The sequence below is a fragment of the Zea mays genome, chromosome 1, assembly GCF_902167145.1.
Source record: "Zea mays cultivar B73 chromosome 1, Zm-B73-REFERENCE-NAM-5.0, whole genome shotgun sequence".
NCBI lineage: Eukaryota > Viridiplantae > Streptophyta > Magnoliopsida > Poales > Poaceae > Zea > Zea mays.
Window position 1 is genome coordinate 286,797,756 of NC_050096.1, and position 7,121 is coordinate 286,804,876.

The window sequence follows — 7,121 nt, forward strand, 5'->3', positions numbered from 1 at the left end:
TGAGAGCACCCGACGTCATGGGCCCACGCGGGGAACCATCATTACCTGTTACCGGAGTAACTTAGATGGGACACCGGTCTTGTTCCTTCGTAGCCTGAGGCAGCTAGCTAGGGATAGGGTAATGATGGGTCCCCAGTAGCGTAGTTGATACAGGGCCGAGGTCGGGCAAGGCGGCGACTCCTCCAAGGCCGAGGCTGAGGTCGAGGCCCAGGGTCGGGCGAGGCGGAGACCTTCTCCCGAGGCCGAGGTTGAGGCTGAGGCCTAGGGTCGGGCGAGGCAAAGTCCTTCTCCCGAGGCCGAGGCTGAGGCCGAGGCCCAGGGTCGGGCGAGGCGGAGCTCCCTGTTGCGCCCGAGGCTGGACTCTAGGAGGTCGTGACTTGCTGTTGTCAGTCTTTCCCTGGTGGCTAGCATAGTTGCCGGAGCGGGGTGAACAGCGCTATTTTCCTATCAGAACGGTTAGTAAGGGGGGCGAAGTGACTGCAGTCACTTCGACCTTGCCGACTGAGGCACGCGTGTCAGGATAAGGTGTCAGGCGATCCCCGCATTAAATGCGCATGCGACATGGTCGGTTGGTAAGGCGATTTGGGCGAGGTCGCTGCACGACAAAGTCTGCCCGCGCTAGGCTTTGGGCGTGTCGAGGGTGTGTCTGCTGACTGAGGGGACCCTCGGTCGAGGCGTGAATTCGTCTGGGACTACCATCCTTGCCCGTGGTTGGGCTCGGATGAGGTCGCGTCCCTTGGAGACGAGGCCTGCGCTTTATCAGTCGTCTATGGTTTGTTCTGAAGATGTTTTCCAGTCGGATTAAGGAGCATTGGGGGTACCCCTAATTACGGTCCCCAACAGTAGCCCCCCCGAGCCTCGAAGGGAGTGAAGGTACTCGCTTGGAGGTTCTGCCGGATTTTTTGCAAGGGGACCGACCCTTCTCGGTTATGCTTTGTTCCGGTGGGTGCGCGCGAGTGCACCCGCCGGGTGTAGCCCCCGAGGCCTCGGAGGAGTGGTTTGACTCCTCTGAGGTCTTATTTTGTGATGCCTCGGTTAGCCTTGTTGTTCCCTCATGCAGCCTGGCCGCAGCCCGGGTGCATGGTCAGGCTCCGAGTTTTCAAGCTGGATTGTTGACGTGGTCAACGGTTTGGCCGTAGCCTGGCGCGAGAGCAGCCCCCGAGCCTCTGCACGGAGCGAGAGGATGATCAAGGACCGTCTCGACTTTTATTGTACGCCCCTTCGTCGCCTCTCCGCGAGGAGGAAGGGGGGGGGGGGAAGCGCCATGTTACGCTCGGAGGGCACCGAACATGGTGTTTCCGGTGAGTTGCTAATGGGTGATCCGAGTGGGCGCCCGAGCCCCGTTTGATAAGGGTCGGCTAGTGGCCCAGAGGCGCGCTCCAAAAGTACATACAGGTGATTTGCTGGACCTGGACCCATTCGATAGGGTCCGAGGGCTCGGTGCCTCCCTCCAGTGGGATTCCATTACAAATCGTTCCCGCTGGTCTTGGAAATGTCCTAGGGTACCTCGGGAGTGTAGCCCGAGCCTCGACCATGTAACGGATGTACCCAGGGTCATCCCTGACTCTGCGTGCTCTGGGGCGGCTGTCGAACCCTTCCGAGGGGCCAGCCTTCGAACCCCTGATCAGTAGGAGGGCTCGGGGCCCGTTTCCTTCGCTGGGAAGGATCCTTTTCGCAATGTCCCTTTCCCGGTCCCTGTGGCAAGAGAGAGAGAGAGAGGAAAAGGATATGAATTTAAATAAGGTGACACACCTTTTATGACGCGGTCATCATGACGGAGATGAAACGGTCCCGCTTCGCCTGTCGGAGATGTCGCTTGTCCTGTCAAAGAGTTAATGCGACGGGACGGGCGATTCGCGGGGCGGCTGTTGCGCATGCGCGAGTCGTTCAAGGAACAGAAAGACCGTTTCACCTTCGAGTTTGAATTCCGTGGTGGGTTCGGATGAAGCCTTCAGTGGATCTCGCCCGGGCCTTCATATACTCGGAAGAGGGGCCGGTGGTGGTTCTTTACCTTGCCATTTGCGCTTGCCTTCTGCTTTGGTTTCCGCAACCTAAGAGAGCAGCCAGAGAAAAGGAAACCACACACCTCATCCCTTCCGCCTCCACCACCTCCGTTTGGCGATGGCTGACAAGGTGACCATCATTCCGCCGCGTGACCCATGGCCTTTCTCCACCGTCGCTGTGGAGGATCTGGAGGCCCTCGTCGCCGATGGTCTACTCTGTCCCCTCTCCGATGGGTCGCAGCCGGAGTGGATGGCCCCCGCAAGCGAGGCCGACCCAACTCCGCCGTCGGGGTATGTGGTCAGTTTCATCCCCTTTCATGAGCGGGGGTTTGGAGTGCCAGCGAGTCGCTTCATGCGGGCGCTCCTGCACCACTACGGGGTGGAGCTGCATAACTTCAACCCCAACTCTATCGTGCAAGCAGCCATCTTCGCAGCGGTTTGCAAGGGTTTTTTGGGGATTGACCCTCACTGGGACCTATGGATCCATCTCTTCTCCACGGAGTTCTTCGCCACGACGACAGAGGCGAAGAAGATCCGTATGGCGGTGTGGGCCGGTGGCTGCACCCTCTAGCTGAGGCCGGGGCGCGCGCAGCAGTACATCCCTGCCTCCCTTGCATCTTCGAACAAGGGGTGGCAGAACCGGTGGTTTTATCTCCGGAACGACGGCAGGATGCTTTCGCCGTTTTCTCAACGAGTGGTGACCGCCGCCGGCACTAACTGGCGCTGGGGGGCCACGCGCGAGAACTAGGAGAAGCTCCAGCCAATTCTGCAGGCCTTGCAAAAGTTACGAGACGTGGGCCTTACCGCTGCGGGGGTCGTCGCCGCTATCCATCGTCGGAGGGTGCTCCCTTTGGCCGAGCGGCGGTTGCGGCTCGCGGAGATGAAGCCGGGGGTCGATTCGGAGGACTCGTGGATGTCCTCGACCTCCCTCTCCACTGACGACCTCCTTAAGAGGGTAACAAGTACGGTAGGAAGGCCGGATGCCGGCGCCCTTAGCCAGCCCATGATGCGTCCCGACCGCGGGTATGTGTCCCTGGTAAGTGTCTGATCCTCCTTCTGTTTTGCACCGAGTTCTCTACGCCTTTGATTCTTACCGCTGTGATTTTTGTTCATCCCCAGGGGTTGAGGATTTATAAACCTGTCCGACCACCGGTCTCGGAGGACGCGGCGGGCCGAGCCACGCGGAGGCTTGCCGCGGAGAAGGAGAAGGAGAAGAAGGACGCGGAAAAGGCCCGAGCTCGCGAGAGGATGCTAGCTCGGGAAGCCTTGGAGAAGCGTCGTCGGAGGCAAACGAGGGATGGGCTCCTAAGGAAGTCGTCGCCGGAGACGCCTGATGACGACGATGATGATGACGACGAAGACGACGACATGGTGGCCCGACTTGGCCTCAGCCCAGACCCGAGGCTGGGCCAGGGGTCACCGAGCCAGCCTTCGAGTGGGCTGGCATTATCAGCGCCTGGGGCTAGGACGTCAAGGTCCCAATCCGAGGAGCAGGGGCAGGCCGAGGGGGTACTTGACCCCTTGGCCGAGACAGTTGTTGTGACTCCGGGGGGTCAGGCCGATCCGCCTATCCCCCAAGAGTAGGTGCCCGCGCTGGCTACACAGGAGGCAGGTCCCTCGGCCATCGTGACGACGCCTAGGCAGGCCGCCCCTTCGCCGCCTCGGGCGCCCGAGGCGGAAGCGGCGTCGAAACCGGCAGTGGGGCAACCCTCGGCAGCGCCTGCGGGGACCGGGGCCCGAGGGGCCTCCCCGCAGGCACGATTGGCCTTGGTCCGGAGCGGGTAAGTATCTGAGGATACCTCTGTTTTGGTTTTTCTCTGTGTGTCTTGATCTTGCTTTCTCTCTTTCTTTCAGCAAGCGGAGGCAGGGCTCGGCTGGTCTGGCCCCCAGGAAGGCCCTTAAGACGGGACTGGGCTCTGCATCCGGTGCCGCGGCGCGCCATGCCGGTTGGCTGGCCTCCGCACAAGGTGCCCTCGCGCGGGGGGCCCAGGCGGCACGAGTTGCCATGGGGCAAGCCTCCCAGGCCGACCCCTCTGTCGGGGCGGCCATCATGCCGGGGGAGGCTGCTGACGCGGCCGCATCCTCGAGCCTGGCTGACTTGTTGTTGGTGCCGGCATCGACTCCTGCCAAGGCCGTTGCTGATTCATTCGCGGAGCTGCCCATCGCTGCTGATGTCAGGATGGCTGAGGCGCCGCTGCCCGTGGTCCTTGCCAACCTCCTCGTTCTCGGCCACGAGGAGAGGGCGGCCGTCGGTGCCGAGGCTGGCGATCGAAGGCCCGCTACCTTAGCCGAGGAGAGGCCCAGTACTTCGGCGGCGATGGTACCCGCTGCATCGACTACAGGGGGACCCGACGCCTTGGTGGAGAGGCACGCAGAACCGTGGCCTGTCCTGGGGGGCAACGGCCTTATCCCCGCGCAGCTCAACCCCAATGAGTGGTGCGGGCAGCCACTCCGGTTCTGGGGCCTCGGCACCTCAGAGCCCCTCCTCTTCCTCAACTATGAGCGGGAGGAGCAGTCTCGGAATAATTCCACGAGTATACCGAGGCGGCGATGAGGTCGCTTTGGTCGACCATGGAGATCCTTTCCAGGGACGTTCCTAGGGTCTTCCAGGTAAGGATTTAGGCATACACCTCGCGTAACCAGGGCATTCTTTGTAATACCCTATTTTCCTTCCTCAGGAACTTGCGGACGCGAGCACCGCCAAGTTGCTGTTCATCCGTCGCGACAGCGACGTCTGGGATTCGCTGTGGTCCCAGAGGGCCGCGCTTGCCGAGGCTAATGAGCGCCTCACCCAACGGAGCACCGAGGTGGCGGACCTTCGACTGCTCTGTGATGAGCTGAAGTCGGAGGCAGTGGCGGCGCAGGCAGAGGCTTCGTTGGCCCGGGAGCAGGTGGCTTCCCAGGCCGAGGAGATGCAGCAGCGACAGCTGGAGCTTGGCCAGACCGTCCGCGAGCGGGACCAATCTTGGAGCCAGGTTGCCGAGGCCGTGAGCCGGGCCGAGGCCCTTGGGGGACAGCTGGATGAGGCTGCGGAGCGGCTAGCCGAGGCATCCGCTCGGGCCGAGACCCTTGCGGAGGACCTGACTACGGCCGTCGAGTCTGCCCGGTCCGCCCAAGCTGTGGCCTCGCAACAGCGTGCCCGGGCCAAAGGTAGGTTTTGCCCGCTTTGTAACTTTGATTTAACTTCACTCTTCATCTTGCGTCTGAAGAACGTTGTCCTGCTGTTTGCAGGGTTCGAGACGGCTCTTAACGAGTCCGTCAAGAACTACAAGGCGCTTGCCGAGGCGGCTGAGTGGAAGGAGGCCGAGCGCGTGGCCATGTCCGAGGCTGTCTCGGTTTTCTGCCAGGCCTTTGGCCTCGACGGCGTCCCCTCGTGTAGCTCCCCCTAGAGTCATCTGCGGGCCTTGGGCGGCCATGTGCGCAACAGACTCCGCGGGGCGCTGCACCACGGCGTTAGGCGGGCCTTCTCCATGCTCGCTTCCCACTACGATGTGGATCTGGAGCAGGTCAGCGAGGGGTACTGCTTACCCGACGAAGATGAGGTTGCCTTAGCCGAGGTCCAGAGGCTTGACGCGGCCGTCGAGGGCCCAAGCGCGGTGCTGGCTTCCTCCTTCGAGGTGGAGATCCTTTCGCCCGTGTCGCCGTCTAAGGCCGGGCCAGATTTTGCCGAGGGTGGAAACGGCACCGAGGGTGCCGCTCCTCCCCCTGCCGATGTCTGATTCCTGCAGGAACAATTTGTCTGAAGTATGCGTATGTCTTTTGCGGCCGCTGAGGCCTAAACATTATTGTCGGATTATAAAGCTGCGTTTTCTTTCCTCTCGTTTCGTGTATTAGGACTTGTTCGGTAGCAGAATCGCTTATCCGAGCGTGAGTTACTTTTCGCGGAAGGTGATGAGTGAGGTATCCGTATCCCGGAGTCATAGGAGTCCCTCGGCTCGGTCGGCCTTGCCGCTTACGTGTTCTCCCGTCGTTTTTAGGATTCTGTTATCGATGCAGTCGAAAAGGCACGAAAGTCGTTCCGGCAGAAAAGTTTTCGAGCGTTAGGACTTGTTCGGTAGCAGAATCGCTTATCCGAGCGTGAGCTACTTTTCGCGGAAGGTGATGAGTGAGGTATCCGTATCCCGGAGGCGTAGGAGTCCCTCGGCTCGATCGGCCTTGCCATTCAAGGTCTCTCTCGCTCGTTTTTAGGATTCTGTTATCGAAGCAGTCGAAATGCACGAAAGACGTTCCGGCAAAAGACTTTTCCGAGGAAAATTTTGATGCAGAGGGGGTTCCCCCCTTCTAGCCTCCGAGGGAGGGTTGGGCTTTGCTGAGGCAAGACTGATCCTCCCTTGACGGTTAGACTTTATTTATGTGTGTAAAGAAAGCGAGATACATGAATGACTTGAAACATTTTAAGGGTAAAAGCGACGTAGCTGTTCGGTGTTCCAAGCGTTGCTGTAGACCTCGCCTTGATCGTTGGCCAGCTTGTATGTCCCGGGCTTCAGGATTTTGGCGATGATGAACGACCCCTCCCAGGGAGGAGTAAGTTTGTAGCGCCCTCGGGCGTCTTGTCGCAGCCGAAGTACTAAGTCTCCCACTTGGAAGTCTCGGGGCCGAACCCTTCGGGCGTGGTAGCGTCGCAGAGACTGCTGATATCGCGCCGAGTGTAGTAAGGCTACGTTCCGAGCCTCTTCCAGCTGGTCCAATGAATCCTCTCGGCTGGTTTGGTTGCCTTGGTCGTCGTAAGCCTTTGTCCTCGGGAAACCGTATTCCAAGTCCGTGGGTAAGATAGCCTCGGCCCCAAAGACTAGGAAGAACGGCGTGAAGCCCGTGGCCCGGCTCGGCATCATCCTCAGACTCCAAACCACCAAGGGTAGTTCTTTTATCCATCGCTTGCCAAACTTGTTGAGGTCGTTGTAGATCCTCGGCTTTAGTCTCTGCAAAATCATACCGTTGGCGCGTTCCACCTACCCATTTGTCATTGGGTGCGCTACGGCGGCCCAGTCCACACGGATATGGTGGTCCTCGCAGAAGTCCAGGAACTTTTTCTCAGTGAACTGCGTGCCATTGTCGGTGATGATTGAGTTTGGGATCCCAAAGTGATGGATGATATTTGTGAAGAACGCCACCGCCTGC